General features: G+C 32.6%; 1 pseudogene; it reads right to left on the reverse strand.

Moving 5' to 3' along the window:
• Window positions 1–1,023: 1,023 nt before the first annotated feature.
• Window positions 1,024–2,338, reverse strand: LOC139504252 (putative nuclease HARBI1; annotated as a pseudogene).
• Window positions 2,339–22,667: the final 20,329 nt, after the last annotated feature.

Consider the following 22,667-nt stretch of genomic DNA (forward strand, 5'->3'; position numbering starts at 1 on the left):
GTTTCACAGAATAAAACTGAAAATTGAAATGGGAAATGTGTCAAAGAGACAACAACCTGACCAAATAACAGAAAACAGTCCAACGCACCAATGGTTGTTTAACATAGTGAGAAATGCCGAATCCGAAGGCCGGCTTCAACTAGTCTGAAAACAAAAATGTGTATTAGTTCAGTAAAAATGGACGTCACATCAAAATTGAGGCGGGAATAAACATGTTTTGTGAGAAATCAACCGTCCTATTATACCTCTACCCCGTGTAGAATAAACAAAAACACAGCAATACGCACAGTTAAACTCAATTCAAAACTGCTCACAAGGAAGCTATTAAACCAAGAGTTCCAGGTCAAGTTGAAATCATCCCTTCGTAAATTTTACGGGCGCCATCACGAGTTGGTTGACCGTTACAGAATAACCATAATCGTATTCTAGTATGTTACTTATGTGGTAACTACAATACCCTTCCCTTTTCATGAATGTGACCTACCGAATTAGACCGTTTACCGGATTTGTAATAACATAAGCAACACAACGGGTGCCACATGTGGAGCAGGATCTGCTTACCCTCCCGGAGCACCTGAGATCACTCCCAGTTTTTGGTGAGGTTCGTGTTGCTTAGTTTTGGTTTAGTTTTCTATGTTGTTTCTTCTGTACTAATATTTGTCTTTTTATTTTAAGCCATGGCGCTGTTCTTTCCGATCTATGAGTTTGACTGTCCCTTTTGTATCTTTCGTCCCTCTTTTAAAAGAAGTCCGATGTCAGAACCTTTTAACATTTAATATACACAGTAACTGTAAAATATCACAGAAAAAAACTAAAGAAAAATTCCCGATTAAATTTTCCTTTCCATAAGTTAACTCATAAATAAAAATAAGTTTTAATAAACATTAAACAGCTATTTATTATGCCATGAAATAAGTACTAGTAATGTCACAAGTTAAACTCCTCTGTTAATTTGAAAGCCCATTGATATATACAAGATGAGACATAAACATCATGGTATTCTGTCATTTGTTCATATGAACTTCATTCACGGCGAGGGTTGATCATCCTCATCTGCCAAGGTACAGAACCAGCGGCTGATTTAAGATAATGTTTGAGATATTGTCTCTGCCTCTTTCCCTGCACTGTTGCATTGTTAGCACCCTGAACATTAACAACGTCAAGCAGCATGTTTCGACCCAATCTCCATTCTCCTGGTATGATCGTTCCGTTTTCGACATCTTCACGATCAACTTGGTTGATGTTCATGTTTGGGTAGCGTATTCTCATCAAGTTGTTGAGACAGACACACGCCTGTACGATGATTCTAAAATTGTCAGGAGAATGTTGCATGGTGGACAACAGTATTTGAAATCTCTGAGACATTATGCCAAATGCATTTTCCACTACTCTGCGTGCTCTTGACAACCTGTAGTTGAAGATCCTTTCTTCTACTGTCATATTACGAAAGAGAAAAGGCTTCATCATGTCAGTTCTCAGTTGAAAGGCATTGTCCGCAACAAAAAAGTATGGCATGTTTCTGTCATCTCCAGGAAGTGGCTCAGGATCAGGAAAGCCAATGGTCTTATTCTGTAGTACTTCTTTCAGCTCACACTTGTTATATATTTGAGCGTCTGAAGCTGCTCCATCTGGCCCAACCTCAAGCCAGATAAATTTATAATCCGCATTCACAAGGGCCACCAGGACTATGGAGAAAAAACCCTCATAGTTATAATAAGTAGATCCAGTATTTGGTGGGCACTTGCACGCAACATGCTTTCCGTCCAACGCACCGCACACATGTGGGAAGTTCCATCTGACGAGAAATTCATTTGCTATTTCCTTCCAGTCTGCTGGGGTAGTGGGACATGCGATTACCTCTGCAGCGTACTCATCAATGATGGCTTGGCAGACTTCAGGGACAAACATTGACATGGTGTTACTGGGAACCCTGAAGTCCCACTTAATACTACTGTAGCTGTCGCCGGATGCTAGATGTCTCATTGTACAGGCAAACTTCAGTCCTGGATCTAGGGCTTTCCTCCACCAGGTATCTTGTTTGGTAATTCGGGGTGTGATTCGAGCTACATTGTAGCACTTCATCGTACAGGTCAATGGGCAGCCTCATGTAGTTGGTGAAAGCGTCTGGGTCTTCTTCTCTCAGCTCTCTCATCAATGTGTCGTACTGGCCGAGCTGCCCCCTTCTAGATATCCAGGGCTTGACCCGGTATCTTCTATTTCTACCGAATCGCTGTGCCCTTCTTTTTAAATAATAATTGGCAAACAGATGGTCTTCTTCTTCTTCCAATTCCATAAGAGCAACCTGCTGTAGAAATCTGAGCATACGAGCACATTGCATGTCGGACCGGTCAAAGTACTGTCAATGAATGACACTCTCACACACACACACACACACATGCTACTTAAGACAATAGCAGCTCATCTGAATCTTGAATTGCACACATCTAAAATCCTACACCTGTCGTCATATTCGGGATGATGTCGGAACGCCATCCTATTACAGTCTGGTGTACCGCATTACAAACGGCTTTGTCTGGACTCAGTCGTTTCATATTCTGTAAGAGTCGGACTTTGAGGTGGGTATTATTGCCGAATTTCGTATTAATAATCTGACTGTTCCGGAACAGTTTCGGCAAAGACGGTTAGTATTCGGCAATATCTGAATGCAATCTGGACACATCGGGAAAAAAACAGCGATGACAAATTTCTCCAGATCATCCCCGTTCCATAGGACACAGTCCAGGACAGAGTTACGATTTTGATCCGATACAGCCGAAACTGTCACGAAATAATCACGATTGTAATCCGACTAGACAAAATCGGCTGAGCTCCCCCGAATGTTACGGGACGCACCTAACTATCGGGGTGCTTGGTCGACCTCTCCGACCTGTGCCCGATCTGTACGAATCTGGTACGAACGTATACAACTTCGTTAAGACAATGATAGGACATTGCAGATCATTAAGGATAGTATTCCGATTTTTTAATTTTTTATGTCTTAACTCTGTCGGATCTCAAACGGGAGCAATAATCGGCACTGTGTGAACCCCGCATTACAGAGTAAAGAACAGAAACACTGAAATAAATGTAGATATTGTTTCCAAATCTATATATTATGTACATGTATAAAGTAAAATCACAAAAATACTGAACTCAGAGGAAAATCAATTCGGAAAGTCCATAATCACATGGCAAAATCAAATAACAAAACGCATCAAAAATGAATGGACAAGAACTGTCATATTCCTGACTTGGTACAGGCATTTTCAAATGTAGAAAGTGGTGGATTGAACCTGGTTTTATAGCTAGCTAAACCTCTCACTTGTATGACAGTCGCATCAAATTCCATTATATTGTAACCGATGCGTGAACAAAACAAACAGACACAATAGGTAAAATGTCAAAAATAGGGGTACAGCAGTCAACATTGTGTTATCATCTTAATCACTATAAAAACAACAAATGTAACGAAGAAGCACAAAAAGGCATACATCAAATTAACATCCTCATTTTGATTATATTATACGATTTTATTTGTCTATGTAAAATGCACCCATCAAGGAAGGAGGGTTTTGAGTACTGGTGAAAATTGCGCGTTTGAAATTCGCACAGGTAGACATGAAATAATTTTGTCGTTCAAAGTATGACGGGATGCATAAATACAGTCACGCAAAATAGATATAACAAAAACTGGCTTAACAGTTAAAGTAATAATAATAAATAAAATAATAGTGCGGTTCAAAGTATGACGGGATACATAAGTACAGAGGCACGTCAAATGTATATCACAAAAACAGTGGGTTAACAGTAAAAGTAATATTAATAAATAAAATAATTTTGTCATTCAAGGTATGACAAGATACATAGGTACAGAGTCACATCATGAAATAATTTTGTCGTTCAAAGTATGATGGGATACATCAGCACAGAGTTACGTCAAAAGGATATCTAAAAAAACAGACTTAACAGTAAAAGTTATATTAATAAAGACAAATAAAAGAATAATATAACACGTTATTAAGATGATAAACAACGTCAGTACGCAAAATCTATACTTTAAGACCATCGTGTATTATTTGTGAAGTTGATACGGAATATTTATCAACAAGTTCTGGGTACCTTCCGATGAACTTTTTTAGAAAAAGGACGAGACGTTCTTTGACATACCCCTGGTTCATCAACTTTCTGCTCAGACACTGGTGACGTTTTACAAAGTCTGAGTAGGAGTTGCAAGCTCTAGAATACCGAATAAGTTGGGAAATGTATATTCCATATGCAGGTGAAGTTGGTATATTGCTACTAAGGTGGGGGAAATTGATAATTTCAAAATCAAAATCGTCTCGTTTGTCATATTGAAGCTCAACATTATGAAAAAAATCACACAAGAGAAGAATAACATTCAGATTACAGAATTGAACTTTGCATTATTTTCATAATTGGAAATTCTTAAAACTTAAAACTTTCTCATAAATTCTGTTTAAACAATGCATACTTCACATTTTATTTTATGCTGCACTTCAACAATATTTATTTTCTCAGATGATTTGCATTATGATCAGAGTATGAGGATGTAACTTGTAAGTGTTATCTATAAATGTGTATGTGGATTTAAATGAATGAGAGAGGAAACCCAACATCACTATTACAACCTTAAGACTTGTAACGATCTATATTCAGTCATAAACTATCATTATAATGTTTATTCCATTTTACGTTTATAAATTGTTTCATTTTTTTTCCAATTTTACTTTATTTAAAGATCTAAATTTATTTGTAGAGAAGAAATCATCAGAAATTCATGTAAAGAGTAACCCCCTAAAAGAAGAGACAATTCTGAAACAAAATCAACTAATGTTCAAAAGATTGATGAAACTCATCAACAAAGGACAAACAACACACAAACCTTTCTATGTTGTCCCAAAGATACATCAGAGCAAGCACAGAAATTTACTAAAGGCGAATTTTCAAAATTAATGCTGGATAGAAGCAATATGCATCTCGATATTTTGAAATATATTCCAAATTGCTCAAAACCATAAAATTAATGCCAAAAGTAGGAGATCCCGCGAATAGTTGTGAGGACTATACTGATAAAACTAGGAATTTTACCGAGGAGCAAAGATCATCACTCCTAAAATATTTATGTGACAATTTTCATCAAATCACCTTGCAACACCCTGATGTACCAAGTCTAATTCATGTCACTATTACATGCATTTTGATACACAGACCATCCAACTTTGATTCAGGTTTGTCTGTTTTTGCTTCTCTTTTATTTCTGTCAGAAGAATATTGACTTTGAAATGTTGCTTAGTTTACATGTATTAGTTTGTGTTTAGGTTTGTTTAAAGGCAACTACTTGTGATAAGTCAATGGGATTTGGTAAGTAGTTGTATTAACATTGGCACATCTCTTTTCCATGGATATTATTTAGGCCATGTTCCTTCAGTCATGCGTGGATAATTGTCCTTCAATATTTGCCACACTGACATGTTAAAGTGTAGCTATTTTAATTTCAACATTTGCCAAAATCAATTCTAATGATTTGCTGTTCGACAAATGTTCCATTTCATTTGTAAAAACTATAATTTCAAGAAAATGAAAACAGCGTGTGCATATTTGTAATCATTAAATAGCAAAAAATATAATCATTGATACACAAAATATTACAGATGAGTGATTCAGGCTTTTCAAATCCAAAACCTTGTCATATCTGATTGAATAATCTCATTTACCTTAGAATACTTTTGATCTTTAAGATAAAGAATATAAATCCTTGTAACATATGCATGAAGGTCAAACTATAGATGCATAAAATAAAAGATGCTGTTAAAAAAATCAGCTGAAATTTTTTTGAAAGTTCACCTTGATAGACAAAGGTGGTGTTATTCAACTGAACATTGAACTTGAATCCCTTGAACCAAATCTTATATGATACCCTTTACATTACTTTTGTTAGTTTAATTGTTTAAGTTTATAAATGGCTCTTAATTGTACTACATTTGACAAAACAAAGCTATTTCAAAAATGTTGCTATACTGATAACAAAATGGATGTCGAGTTTAATAGAGACGATTTTTACTTTAACAGTTCAGGAGTTATGGTATTTGTGATATTGAAAATGCTAGGACACAAATAATTGTTAAAAAAATTGCTTTACTGTCACTCTGAAAGCCTCTTGTCTTTTTTTGTTTCGTTTTCCAATGAGAATACCATACAATAAACTATAAATAAGACAACGTGGCGGAGCCTCTAGTTTAATTTGTTTACACATGACATTTGCGATTTTCCTCTCAAATATTTTGTTATATATGTACTTTAGCAATATATTTGTATGCCTCAATCAATTTTGTAGTACATTCCTTTTACTCCACTTTCTTTATAACTACAGCATTCAAACCCAACTAAATGCTAGTTTAGATCCAATATATACCTGATTGTGAAGCATATGCTAATTTATTTCATAGGAGTGAAAGAAGAGACTACTACAAAAAGAAAGACGAAGCATGTATGAAATTGAAAGAAGTGATGAGTATTATCATTATGGAATGGATCAGTCAAAGACTAACATTCCACACTTTAAGGGATGGACTCACCAAAGGTATACAGTTGTACATTATCAATTATCCAAGTAATAAGATATAAGATGATCAATAAGTCACCATAACATTTTAATCAGTTTTTATTCTGTCAAAATTTATCTGGATTTGAAACTACAAAATCTCATAATTATGAATTTAAATTTGGTTTGATAATTGTTAGGTAAAAGGAAAAGATAAAACATTGAGTTATTCACCACAGCGATTGTTATGGTCTATTATATTATAGGATTAAACGCCGAAGGACTTTTGTGATATGTTTGTAAGTGACTTGGTCCAGTTTATACACCAATAAATTCCTTTAAAAGGTGTCCAATCTTTATAATTCTTTTAAATTGGAGATAAGGAATATCATTTTTTTCACACTCGTTACCTCTATTACACGTAAATTGTATTTTGATGTCATTGAATATGCCTGGCGCATGAATATATTTGTTGGTTAACGGCCTGGCGCATGCATATATTTGTTGGTTAACGCAAAAATATGTACTCAATGCAAATTGCTGTCTGATAAAAATAAAATTGCAAAAACTCTTATTATCATTCAAACAAAAGTTTATGTGTAATATTTTATTTAACGATTAACTTGCAGTGAAAATTAAAAAAAAATAACGTCGTCGTTATTATCACCGCCATCTTGTTTACATTGGTTACGTAAAGAAGTTCGGTGCACGTCGTCTATCGAAAAATAACCAAAGTCAAGATCAACTCGACCAATCAGATCAACGTATTCCCTTATATGCAAATCCTATAAGAATTATTGTACAATATTTCTACCAGATTGCAAAAACAATGTGTCAAATCAAACAATGATGATCATTTGATAAGGCATGCAAAATTTAAAAGTTATTTACATATCTGTAAGAAGTGTGATGTATGGAAAGGGTAATTGTGTCAAAAATGATAACACTGAATTGATGTTCATAATAATTTTTATTATCAATTTTTCAATTGTTTTAAAATGTATATACAAATGGTACAAATGAGTAGATTTCAGATCAATATATTTGACAAGTTGAAGTTCCAAAATATCCATTTATGTGGCCGACATGAGCTAGTTCATTGACATTAGAATATAGTCCGATTTGCAGATTTCCAGAGGTTGAATTAGCTTCATTAATTTAAAAACAACATAGAATTTAGTATTCACTTGATATGGAGGATAAAACAAATGAACAGATTGGCTATACACACCTGTCCCTTATGTTATCTTGTTTTTAGCTCTACCTTTTTTTTAGCTTATTGTTTATGTTACAATCTGGAAAAAAATCAGTATTGATGCAATATTCTAAATATATATTTATAAGTACATCTGAACCAGTGACAACTCTACAACAGATTTATCCATCGGATCACCAACAGTGATGGTGATACATGGCTGTGTACATATTGTATATACAACTTGTCTAAACATCAACCCAACAATGTTAGATCTGTAAATAACATCTTCATGCCTTATATATCATGTACTGTAGTACGCTAGATTAAAACTGACGTGAAAAGGTAACACCCGGCTACTGAAAGCTTCATTTTAATGAAGCCCAGGTGGTCGTGTGGTCTAGCGCACCGGTTACAGTGCAGGCGATTTTGTGTCACGATATCTCAATAGCATGGGTTCTAATCCCGACGAGAGAACAACAAACAATTTACAGATCTAACATTGTTTGGCTGATGTTTAGACGAGTTATAGATATATATTTATATATATCCAGATATATGGTTGAAACCTTTACACTTTGTCTTCAACAGTAGTGATTAAGACTCTTGTTCTACAAAGGAATCTGGCTTAAGAGTTGTTTTATGTTCCATTTATGGGTATTATGTTTTCTGGTCTGTGTTTCTGAGTCTTTTTTTTGAGTCACTAGGGAAAGTAGCTTGTTTGTGATTTGATTATTTGTTGCTGGGTTGCTGTCCATAGACAAATATTCCCTTCTTCTATATATATGTAGAACATGTCTTAGTTATTGATAAGTTTGTTGTTGTTTAGGCTTATTTGTCCTTCCTTTTGAAGGGACATACACATGAGGACATTGATCAACGATTTTCAGTAATTTCACACAGATTACGACGGGTTTATGCCATGACTCTTCCTCAGCTACGAAAGGAAATAGAATCAAGTTTTCATGATAAACCACACCAGAAAGTGTTAGCATGTGTACGAGATGTCAAATCATGGTTAGACACTTCTCTTCGTTAGATGTCATTCCATACCTTCCAACATCAGTTTTGGTATGTATTTTATACAGCTTAGAGTCTCTTTTATAAATAAATTAATCATATTTAAAATGTAACAGTTCATAGCAAGAAATACTTAGCAAAAGTACACACTATTTAGAAATGATTGCACTTTTCTCACACTTATCACTTGGATAATGAAGTTTTAATAAAAATTAGGAATAATCAGAAAAATCTGAACTGAACCATCAATTTTTTGGAAAGGGGTTTTTGAAATTTCAAAAACTGATTTCTAATACTAATAGAGCATTTTTGATCAGATTTTCTTCAAATTAGCCGCAAGAATAAGGGAAACAACCGACAATATCAGATAAAAAAAATATTGAAAGGAACCGTTATGTTGGAGAAGATCATATTAGAATATCCCATATCTATACTTGTAACTGCGGTAACACCTGCAGTTTTATCAGAGTATCTTCATTATTAATTAAGGTTCTTACTTATTGATACCTTTTCCAAGTCTGATGAATAAAATACTTCCCAGAAATTATTGTATGCCTTGACAAAGAGTCTCAGATTGCAAGATAATAACATGTTAATCTGCTGAAAGTGATGGTTCATAGCTCAATACTTTATATAAAGATGCCATGTAAGAAGTTTCCATCTGTCACATGTGACATGACCCTGACTATAATTTCATACTTAGTGAAATGCCTAGAAAATCAACCTAATATAATAGAAGCAAACAGGATCCAGAAACGAGCAACGTTTTTTTAGTTTGTTTTACTCATGTGATATTTTGTTTTTACTTTAGGCTCTTTTGTGACCGTCCTAACCATGTTACTTGGAAATATAGGAAATTCTCAACTGATTCTTGGTTGCCTGAGGCTGGTCAAAACCAAATAGAATTGTTTGATTTAGATATAACAGGAGATAACACTATTCCTCGGGTAAGTTTCAACCTATGTGGTTTAAAAAAAAAGGATGTCTATTTTTTTACTACCATTTCTTTGTATTCCGATTTTAAAGCATGAATGCATTCATGTATATAACCTTGATTTGAACCAAACAGATAGTTAAAATAGACCAAACAGCACACATACGTATATATATAGGAAGAGATGGTATGAGTGCCAATGAGACAACTCTCTATCCAAGTCACAATTTAAAAAGTAAACCATTGTAAGTCACGGTACGGTCTTAAACACGGTACCTAGGCTCACACCAAACAACAAGCTATAAAGGGCCCCAAAAATTACTTGTGTAAAACCATTCAAGCGGGAAAACCAACGGTCTTATCTATATATAATGTGAGAAACGAGAAACACTTATGAACCACATAAACAAACGACAACCACTGAACATCAGATTCCTGACTTAGGACATGTGCAAACAATAGCATCTGGATTAAACGTTTTAATGGTATCAAACCTTTTCCCTTTTCTGAAACAGTAGTATAACGTCACAACATAGAAAGACACACTATAAAATATCAATTGGAATGACTTAACTCAATCAAAAATCGGAGTGACACAAATAAGCACACAATGAACGAATAAATTTGATATGTGATACAATGTAAATACAAAGTTAATAAAAATAAGAGATGAAGTATCAAAGTAAAAGTATAAAACTGCTATGAAATGTTTTTTTTTTTTTATAGAAAAACATTAAATTGGAAAAAATAATACGTCATATAATACACAGGTAAGTGAAAATAATGTTGTTGTTAAGTATACTTCTTCTTTTGTCGATATAATCTTCCGGTTAGGAATATCAAGATTTATGTTGGACTCTTAGATGTTATAAAATAATAGCTGTACTAATGTAAAGTATGATTGAATGGTGAACACCCCCCTGACAGCTTCAGCTCGTACACATTATAATCTGCGTTATACCTAACATACAATAATATTTAAGTATCAAGTATACAAACTGGAGAAGTTCTGCCTATTTATGTCAATCTATAATAACAATGCCTCCAAAAACAATTATATAAACAAAGCAATCAAGCCATACAAAACTTAAAACTAAAAGCATTAGAAGGCAATAACACTAATGATATAATTTCCTTGAATAGGTATACCTATAATATGCCAACAGCACTACGATGATAACAGGATTGAAATGGTCAGAAACGCCGTCATGAAAATGAGATGTTTTTGAATTTCCAAGAATATACATGGGGGAGGGAATTTCTTAACAATCCAACTAAATCCACTCCCAAAATAACCAGATGGCCATTGACGAATTTACTGGAAACGCACAAGATTAGAGATATACCAATACAGCTGGTGCAAACAGAGAATCCTGGACCTTCATGCATTACTGAAATGTTAGAAAGTGAAGGCTTAATAAGAGAAGTATGATTTCCTTTGCATTCACTTCTTAAAAGTACATAAATCTTAGTTTCTCTATTTTTTGTGATATTTTCACATTTCTTGATTGGTGTGAAAAAAATATTTTTCCTCACTAGTGAAATATCTTAGCAAGTTAAATGACTGGTCGACATTTTATTATGATGTAAAATTTTCTTGGTTTCTTCTGAAATTTCGTATTTGTGACGTCATGTTAAAAGATGACCATGTCTGATGACGTTGTATATAAAGAACACAATTTTCTACAAATCTTTGAAATGGAAGGATAAAAATCATAAGAGAAACAGATTTCACCACTTTAAATCGTGTATGATGATATTTGTTCACTCTCAACAGTTGAATTGTGATTATTTAAAAATCTCTTCAAGCCTCATTTTTTTTTAAATATTTAAAAAACTGTGACTGTATTAAGTGCAGAAATATCAAATCACACTCGTTGCACTGGTGAAATCTATATTTCTGTTTCTAGATAAGGTTGTTCAAAATGCCAAAACTCAGAATATACCAAAAAGTGAAGTCACAAAAAATTATCACATCTCAATTCATTGTTTAAAAATATTGAAAGAATAGTCTCACCATAAACCAAATATCAGCCTTATCAAGAATATCTTTCCACTAGAACTGGAAAAAGGTGTATAAGGAACTCTTTAGTGTACAATTCTTGCCTGATTATAATAAAACTCATATCAAAGTTAGGATTAGCAATGTCTTGGATAAGTTCAAAAATCAGTGCCGAGGATTAATAATGTTATTGAGTAATGCCTCTTGGAAACATTAAATATACTAGAAGATGCCTGCAAAATCGTGGTACAATATTGGGCAAGTGTTGAACCAAAACAGTTTTTAAATTGTGTGTATAGTATGTCGACTGAGCAAGCACGAAAGCGTTTAAGAAACCAATCAATAATGGTCTCTAAATTTGAATATTTTCTTTAAAATTGGCGTTTTCTGTTAAACAGATTGTTTCAAAAACATATTTAGAAAGTACAAACATTATACATTCATTCGTTATATTGCAAATATTTCGGACCTTGTATGGTGTCAGAGGAGTTGTGGCTCAACGGAATAGGTCTCGTCCTTCAGTAGTATAGATGGAAAATTACATTTTTTGTGCTCTCTTGCCAGAGTTTTTATAAAACTTATATCATAGTTTCATACGAGCAATGTATAGATCAATTTGAAAAATCATTGCGGATGAAATATTTTCAAAAGAGTTTAAGGCATTTTCAAATTTTTTTCCCAAAATGCATTGCATTTTATCTCAAACCTTCATTTCTCAGTGATATTTATGAAAACTATGTTCCTTTAACGATTGAGATTTTATTGGTTTACCATTTATTTTGTGAGATTGTAATTTTCTGGATAATCTATTTTAAGATTAAGACAAAGAAAAAAAAAAGAAAGAGAAAAGACTAATTCTATATTCATCTGTAACAAGTATGCAGTATTTCTGGTTTACAGTGAGATGCTTAACGTGACTTCAGCAGGCTTTTCCACGGAAATCAGGATGCAAGATGTTTTACAGCTTTTATATGATTTTTTTTTGAATCAATAGAGCTAATAGAAATGCATAATAAATCCTTTTATAATTAAGAAAAGAGGAACTGCAGTATACCAGATCAAAGAACAAATGAAGGCATTTAGATTTAAGAAATTATCTTTTGAATTATGTAACTGTTGAATTGTGTCAACATGCTATTATTATTATTGTTGGCTTTTTGGCCATTAAGAAGAAATAAGGTTAATATTGGATCGAATAGAATATAAATATAAGGCTTGTAATGATATGCATACTGTTAGCGTTCAGCTGGTCTGAAGCAATTATACTCTTCATTTGCAAGAAATAAATGATATTACTATCATTGTTGGCTTTATGCCATTAAGAAGAAATAAAGTTATTATGGATCAAATAGAATATAAATATAAGGCTTGCAATGTTATTCATATTGTTTGCGTTCAGCCAGAATGAAGCAATTGCACTCTTCATTTGCAAGAAATGAATACAGGCATGATATAATCTTCATATTGGTAGCAATTAAGAGGTATAAATGAATAAAACAAAGTTAAAATTCCTCAACAATATTTCTAGAATCTAAGAGGTACTATCTTTTTTGTTTATAAAAAATGTCTTCCTGTTTGTTTTTTACCTGCAAGGTGTCTGCCTTCACTATATAATCATTACATGCTCTGCTCTGTCATATTAATATTACAATGAGTTATTTGTCTATATAATGTACATTTAACCACTATTGATATACACATGTTAATGTAAGCAGAAGTCATAAGCATTAGTATATTAAACTGTATTAATTCTAGAAGTATTGTTGTTTACTTTTTGTAATTAGATTATAAATATTATGTATTTATAAATGTTAATTATATGATGGTCAGCCAAAAATGGTAATTACATTTGCAGGTTTTAAAAGATGCAATATCAGCAACATATATGAATTTTCCGCCATTTTGTCTAGTTATAGCAAACAAATGTCAGTTTTTATAGTTTGAAAAACAAGAATTGTCCAATCAGACATTTTTTGTAATCAAAATAGATTGAAGATATAATTTTTACATATATCTACTAGCTGTTCTTTAAAGTGTACACAAAAGACTTTAATATGCTTTCATGTTTGAATTGTTTAACACTAGTAATATTGGGGCACTCAATAGCTTGCTGTTCAGTGTGAGCCAAAGCTCGGTGTTGAAGGCCGTACTTAGACATATAATTGTTTACTATTTACACATTGTGATTTGAATTGTGATTTGTCTCATTAGCACGTGTACCACATCTTATTTCTATTGACAGGTTATTCAGCAAAATTGATATTTGTATTAAATTCGTTATTATATTGGTTATTAGATTTGTATGTGGTATTAATCATGTTAATATATGAAGAGTTTGATCTGTCTTTTAATTTGTTACTACAATAAATACACATATTGTTGCTAACCATTTAGAAACTCCATATGAGTTATTTCCTCTTCTGTATATGACATAAAGAACATATAGGTGTAACATTATAACTGTAAGACATAGATACATAGGGTCTTTTAATTTGAAATCCATGGTCTTATCTAGGTGAGGATCTAGTATGAGTTTACTTATATTTATGACTTTGGACAAAATGTACCAAAATGTTCCAATTTTTTCTTCATATATATTTTGTATCACTTCTACTGTATCTTGTTAGAGAATAATCTGGAAGTAACTTTTTCCAAAATAGATGTAGCCAATTGTCACCCCTTTTCAAGTAAAAATATAGAAACCACATATCTTTTAATCAGTGTATGGAAATATGTCTTCTGACACCTTCATTGTTTATTTTGTTTCCTTTTAATCTTTTTGATCAACAAATCCCAATTCCAAAAAGGAAGACCCAGTTCTTTCTTGTTCTGAGTTTTTGTAGGGAAGTAGTTTAAAAAATCATTATTCGAAATTCATATTAATTAAAAAGTTATGTTATATTCAGTTAAACAAAGAATGCAAATATTTTTTAGGCTAAACGAATGAAATTGGTTTCGTCTATCCTGGAAAAAAATGATAAATAATGATATCCCAGAAACTCTAATTTGCATAATAGTATGATACATAGCCAACAGTATAAATAATATCCTACTTAGCCAAAATTATTATTATATATAAAAGTTACCAATTGTTCTAACATCACATATTGTATTGTATTACTTAGAGTTTCAATGTAACTTTGTATCAAGCATGTCTATGAAAATAAAGATATATATCTATCAAAGACTTTTCTTTAGAAGTAGTATTAAAGTATGCAGCATGTTTTACCTGCTTCACCAATATGAAGTGTAAAGGTTCCGCTCCGTCTGTCTAATCGACTTATGTATTTCACTTTTTTCAAAGTTTTCTTAGCTTCTATTAAAGGAGTATATTATATTTGGAGTTAAGCTTATGAATGGTAGTTTGTGACATTTAAGCAGTATATAAGGTCTTCCATGCAGCCACCTCTTGTTTGCCAATAGTAAAATAGAAAATAAACCTGAAGATTGTACAAGAAAAAATATTTTCTTGAATTCTAAAAAGGAATAATTTTATATTTTGTCTGGAACGTGATATGTTGAGCATGTTGAGGTGAAGTTTTTTTTTTTTTAGCATTGTTAGATCTGTGGTGTTCAGTTAGTTGCCTAAGTTACTTTTCAACTTCCTACAGAAGGGCAATGGCTCATACTTCAGTTCCTAGAACTGTATATAAAACGGCTGTGCCAGCATAGGGCAGGTTTAACTGTCACAAAAAGAAATCGCAAAGAATCAACATACAAAAAATAACATGACATGCTTTTCAATAATCCGAAATACAAAGGTTTTACAAAGTTGTTTACCAAGCCACAGAGATCACCACTAGAAAGCTCTTTTCCTTTTTAACTTGGTAGATATATATGTGTGTTTCTGTTAGTGTCTATTCATACTATATTCCTTCAATTCTCACGGATTGCTAGAGTCGGTCTCTTTTGCAAATGTTGCCCAGTTCTGAGATGATTTGTATTTACTTATATTTGTACAGTCAAGGAGTGATTGTGTGTAAGAAAATTTGTCATTTTCTTACCACCTTAAATTGCAGCGGCGTTAGCTAACTTCTTAAAAGCTTTATATTTTAGAAGGTGGAAGACCTGGATGGTTTCTACTTTGTTTATGGATGCCTCATGCTACGAAGTTTCCGTCAGTCACGTGTCCAATGTCCTTGACCTTATTTCCATGGTTCAATGACTACTTGAAAAAAAAAGGTTAAGATTTTTTGTAATGTTAACTTCTCTCTTGCTATAAGAAATAGGATAACTATATTTGGTATGTGCGTACCTTGTAAGGTCCTCATGGCCGTCAGACAGTTTTCACTTGACCTCGACCTGATTTCATGGATCAGTGAACAAGGTTAAGTTTTGGTGGTCAAGTCCATATCTCAGATACTATAAGCAATAGGTCTTGTATATTCGGTGTATGGAAGGACTGTACCCGTTTTTAAAGCTTTCACCTACAATACGATTTTCGCAAATACTACACAACACAAAACTTGCCTTGAGACATCGTTATCGACAACATTGTTGCTCGACAACAGAGAAGTGAAATAATCGAGTTTATTATACTTTACGTTAAAATATCATACGAGGGTGTTAATTTACTCTATCAAATGGCTTAGCGGGTAATTTTTTTTTAATGTCATCCACCCGGCTAGACCAGTCAAAAATCGGTAATTTAAAGGACAATGAATTGAATTTACATCAAGTTATTAAAGACAATGCTTAAGTTCTACGTTTTGGCTCAGATTTTATTATTTAACTGTCAATTGAAAAATAAAACATCTTACTTCACTTCTGTTGATTTTTCTGATACACGTAACGTTGTTATGTACGTGACGTCATCGCAAATAACACATAGCTGAAAGGGTTATGGAGCATACTGGTACCCCTCGAAAAAGCATTGTCAAGCTTGGCTTCACCGCGTTTGACAATGTTTTCTTGGGGTAGCAATCTGTTCTATCACCCTCTCAGCTCTGTGTTATTCCTATATTATTTCACATAAAAAATCACGTTAATGAATTGCCATCATTGTAGTAACAATATTAATATATTTACAAACAAAACAATCTAAATGTAATCCAAGCATTTTAGAGACAAAATCTTTATCATAAAAGCGCTTTAATAATATAAATCACCAAAATGTTTGAAAATGTATAGATTTATTGTATATTTAAAGCGTTTGAACGACAAAGAATTATAAACATTACAAAATGGCGCAAATTTATGTGAATATATGGCTGTATCACAAAACATCTCTTGTTTGTGTTTTCTAAATAGAAATGGTAATATTATTTTAAAGATAGAGAAATACCAGAAGAGGAGGAGAAACTCTTAAACTTTAAGATAAGTATTTCTATATATTTGACTAGTTTTACTACTTATGATTTGAATGAAAATATGTCAACAAAATATCTCTGGATGTCAGATGGCCATGCACGAGTTCTATTAACTGTTGAATATGTACAAGCAGCTCGTCCAATAGTTTGTTGTTGTCCATTTGCAGGTATACATTCTTTCATATTTCCAAAAATAATTTTTCATGACTTTTGACTTGAAATAGGGTCCGTAGAGTAAACTTCATATAATATAAAGTGTTATATGGACATACCATATACAATACTGCCTAGTTCAGTATATGGCTTTATAGTATACAAGAGGTGGATAATACCAGAAGCATCATCAAAATTCATTTGGCTAAAAAAAACTGACAATACCGTGTCGAAAAGCGTAGAATAACAAAAGGACTAACAAATAAGTCGTCTGAAACCACATAAACAACTATAGATTAAGCAATAGCAATCTACCAAAAGTTGATTAGTATAATTTGAGGATACCAATCAGCATGTTCAGCATATTAATCAATGAATGTGGAAAATGCAGTTCTTGTTCATGCAATTACATGTATACACGTACACATGATTTGTCTAGATCAAACAATAAATCTCATCTGCGAAATCCGTTAAATTTGATTTTAATAGATAAATATTCACTTTCAATTAAAATGTTGTTGTAAAAACCAAGGATTTGTATAATACTATACAAATCCTTGTAAAAACTAAAACTTTAGCATTTTAAATCATGAAAAAACAAAATTTATGTACTTGTTAAAATTGTTTTAATGGCTAAAATTTTAGCAGAAAAAATTGAACCCAAAATTTACTTTTTACTAAAACTTTAGCATTTTTTTTTTCATGTATTACATGTAACTGTTCTTGTTCAAATTGATCAAATTTATAGTTAAAACTCGAGCCGATTACATTTAATTGAGAATCTTTGAAAGCTAAAAATTTAGCCCTAAGTTTTGAATGTAAGATTTCAGAAGGCTAAACATTTAGTTTATTGTATAAATTTAAAAGTACAATATGCCTTAGAAAAAGGGAATGCTAAAATATTAGTATGTATATTATTTATTTTCTTTTGTTATTGCAGGAAGAATTTGAAGGTAGCTGAGAATTGTCTTTTTTTTTTCGAAGAAAAATTGAATTAAGCTGTAGTATTTTAAAAAAGTTTGATGCAATTTCTCTAAACAAAAAGAAATTCATTTTCCGTTATGATGCAACTTGATATAGTTGTTAAAACTCCTAGATTTCAGGCAAAACACATAGAATTTTAGCCAATTTGCAAAGATTCAAAACAATCCATTTTGAGAATGAAAATTGCAGAGTATCAAAATTTATTGCAGTCCGTTTTATATAATAATCTGTCAGATAATAAATAGTGTTTATTCAGAAATTATTGCATACGTTTATCGCTACGATCATTAGACATTTGCGGAAACTGTTACGATTAGTATTACAAATACGCTTACAGGATGCATTTAAATCTTTGGTCGTTTCAAAGTGTAATTATCCACCGTCAGTACAAAACAAAGACTAACTACTGATGTTTTTTCTGTAATTAACAACGGGCTTTCAACGAAATATCGGTAAACGATGGCTTCTTGGCAGCTTGTTGTGGAATCTCGGACAAATTTAAATACAGCTCCGTAAGAGGTGTCAATTATTCAATCATAACCGTTATAATTGGAAAAAATATGTCATGATTCGTCAACATCAGTTGATTTTTGTTAATGTCATCAAGAAATGAACACTATGACCATGTTTACAATTGTTAAAAAGAAATTAGTCTAATGTAAACGAGAACGATCGATCTTTAGTCTTACATCTCAGCTCATTTGTTATAACAGGGGTGATCTGAGCCGGATTACCACTACCAGATCATCCCAGTTTGGGTTTCTTTGTTATGCATGCTTTCCTTTGTTCTGTAACATTGGGGCGGGGGGGAGGTAAAATCCGCTATTAAACTTATAATTAATTATACGGAAAAGACTATCTACCAAAATTCACGTAGTAAATATCTAGTGTACATATGCTGGGATTCGAACTCAAGACCTTAAGCATATCAAGCCACGAATTTTTCTCTTGATAACATTTTATTCAAATATGTACAATGAAACATGCACCAGACAGTACCATGTATCACAAACAGTCAGTTACAAACAAATAGAAATTCAATGTAAGTTCAGATACTAGTATGTTTATAATTAATATAATATTTCTGCATGGTTATCTGTTACTTTGATAACGGGATTGTCCAATATAAAATATGTGTTCTATTACGAAATGTTCTTTTCTCTGATATAACATATAAAAATAGTGAGAGATGTATTGTTCTTATAATATTTTAAAATAGTGTACTAAATTGAGTTTAGCTTAAGGATTCAACAAAATGACATTTCTTCTTTTATAGATACTTAATCTTGCTATACTCATAACAAATAAGAGAAATGAAAATTAAACCCGTTACTTCTCTTCAAGACACCCATAATCATCGCTTGGTCAAAATCAAGCGTATTTACACGACTCATACCAATACACCAGGATGACTGAATACCAACTATCAGTTATTTAACATACTTAAAGGAAGCAAGATATGTGTATAAGTGGGACGAGTTGGGCGACCTTTATTCAGTCGGGTTTAAACCCTTTTCGTTAATTTGTGAGATTTTACAAATTTTAAAAAATAGGGCGATTCGATAAACAAGAGTAGGGCGATTTTTTTTATAAAGTGGAGATATAGTGTGTGCCGATTGGCCAGTGGGGCGAGTTGACATTGTTTGATATCTATTCATCGTGTTCGGGGTCATAAAGGGTAGATACCATACAGAAATATATAAAGTATATTATAATGGTTGTGTGGATTTTATGAATTGTAAATTTGTTTTCGTCTAATCTAGAACAACTGGTATGTAAAATAGTTATCCCATTCAGACTTGGTGTGTCAGTGTTATATCACCCTCTGGCATCCGGCCTACAAAGGGGAGGGGTTGATCTTACACTGACTCACCGCTTCCTCGTGGGATAACTATTACGGACTAAATGGTGGTTTTAAAAACATAGACCGGTTTGATTTAAGTTGCAGTGTAAACGCATTATACCAAAAAAGATCGATCTCGATCGGTCTTGTTTGTGCATATGTAAACGCGAACTGGTCTTTTTAAGATCGATTCAAATAAAGATCGCTTCAATTTTGTATTGTAAACGGGGTCAGTTTCTCTGTGGAGTTTTATTTGTAATTTCGTCATTTCAATTTTTACCATGGTGGAGTCTTTTTTTCGACTGATGGGTTCTAAATGTCCCTTTTCATTGTTTCCCCCTTTCAAAAAAATAAAAGTAACTTAAGTGGCATTAAAAAAATACATGCAATACATATTAATTTAAATCCAGCATTTGGAAGAATTTAGTTTAAATATTCTTCTAGCATCCGAATTGTCTTTAAACCCCACGGATGTTTGTGAACCCAATTTAAGATTTATTTCTTACATAAATTCATTAAATGATGATTTTTTCATTTACTTCTTTAGAAATAAATTTGTTATATGTTATAAAATAAAGTTTTATGTTTGCTTGTCATGTTTTGAGAATTTTGTCAGATTTTCGTAATCCTCTGGTTTTATCCATTTGAAAAGAAATTTGCCCATGGACCCCTATTTTCTTTTTATAAATCTTTTACATGTATAATTATAAGCCAGTTTTGAAAGTCTCATAAAATTTCTTTATTTTTTAATAGTATTTGAGAACTTTAACTGGTCAATGATAAAGCAATGAAAGATCAAGTGAGAACATTTTCCCGCCAAAATTCAAATGGCTTATATCTCGAAAACTGGCACATTGTCTTTTTGTGTCGGGATGTTTAATTACCCGGCACGTCCACTTGTATTTTTGTCCATCTGATGAGTTAAGCCCTTTTCAACTGAGTTTTATAGTTCTTATGTTGTAATGTTATACCACTGTCCCAGGTAAGGGGGAGGGGTGGGATCCCGCTAACATGTTTAACCCCGCCACATTATTTATATGTCCCTGTCCCAAGTCAGGAGCCTGTCATTCAGTGATTGCCGTTTGTTTATGTGTTACATTTTTTTTTTTCGTTCATTTTTTTTTTTATCTAAATAAGGCCGTTAGTTTTCTTGTTTGAATTGTTTTACATTGTCTTATCCAGGCCTTTTATAGCTGACTATGCGGTATGGGCTTTGTTCATTGTTGAAGGCCGCACGGTGACCTATACTTGTTAAAATGTCTGTGTCACTCTGGTTTTTTATGGACAGTTGTTTCGTTGGCAATCACACCACATCTCCTTTTTTTAAACATTGACCCTATATTTTTTTGTTTGCTTTTTTGAATCCTCAATTAAATCCCTATTAATTTAAACAGTTTTTATCTGAAACTGAGCAGCGGAAAAATAAATAAATAAGTGTATTTCGCACATTTATTCTATTTTCCTTATTCTAAAGAACATTGATTAACCATGGCAGCACAAACTTGAAAATTTGCATTACAACTGTCCGAAAAACAGCTTTCGGTGTAAGATCAAACGAAAACGATGTACACAATAATGGGTACGAAATTTTCATCGGTGTTGATAAAAATCTATAGTATGTTGCAAGCTCTAATTATACCAAAAACTAAAAGCCATTTTTAAATGCAAAATTTGGTACAATTAAGAGCATTAGCACACAGAACAGAAACTGTACACACACATCACAAGAAGCACGTTCTATTTTATGATATTTTGAGAAAATGATCTTACCTCAATGCAATAAATATTTGTTTACTTATGTGTTTTTTATTAGTTTATAAATGGAGGACATACGCTGTATTTGAATAAGCCAATCAACACCCATCAGGAACTAAATAACCCTACAATTATAAAAAGGATTTATGTTGTTTAGTTCGTCAGGTCATATGCTTTTCAGAGAGAAGATAAAATAACACATTTATTATTTTGTTTAAGTATAAGTACACACCTATACAGGTAAGTAATGCAGAACATTTACAGAGCCAAATATTTTGGTCTTTTTTTTACAAACGACAAGATATAACAGACCACATCAAAATATCGTGTATTTTGTAAAACTAGTTTCGAAAAACTAAGGATTTTCTTATCCCAGGCATAAATTACCTTAGCCGTATTTGGCACAACTTTTTGGAATTTTGGATCCCCAATGCTCTTCAAATTTGTACTTGTTTTGGCTTTATGCATATTTTGATATGAGCATCACTGATGAGTCTTATGTAGACGAAACGCGCGTCTGGTGTACTAAATTATAATCCTGGAACCTTTGATATTTATTTACTGTAACGTTTATTATCTCCTTGTTTTTGTGAGGAGACTGAAAATGTCAATAATGCGAATGGAAATTTCTATTCTTGTTAGAGATACTGATCTCTGACAATGTATGTTGAAACATCAAACACTTGAAAGGGGATTTAATCCTATTTTATAATACCATACAGCGATATAATTTAAGACGAAACATCCTCATTTGCAAAGTTATTGATGGGCTTTTAAAAGTAGGTTCACCAACATCCGTGACTTAAGAATGTTTTAAACATATTGTGACTTTATAAATATTAATGTGTCTATTTTATGCACAGCGTGGACATAATTTTAAACTCTTCAAACTATCCAATAAGTTAAGATG

This window comes from Mytilus edulis, chromosome 14 (genome assembly GCF_963676685.1).
Source record: "Mytilus edulis chromosome 14, xbMytEdul2.2, whole genome shotgun sequence".
Lineage (NCBI taxonomy): Eukaryota > Metazoa > Mollusca > Bivalvia > Mytilida > Mytilidae > Mytilus > Mytilus edulis.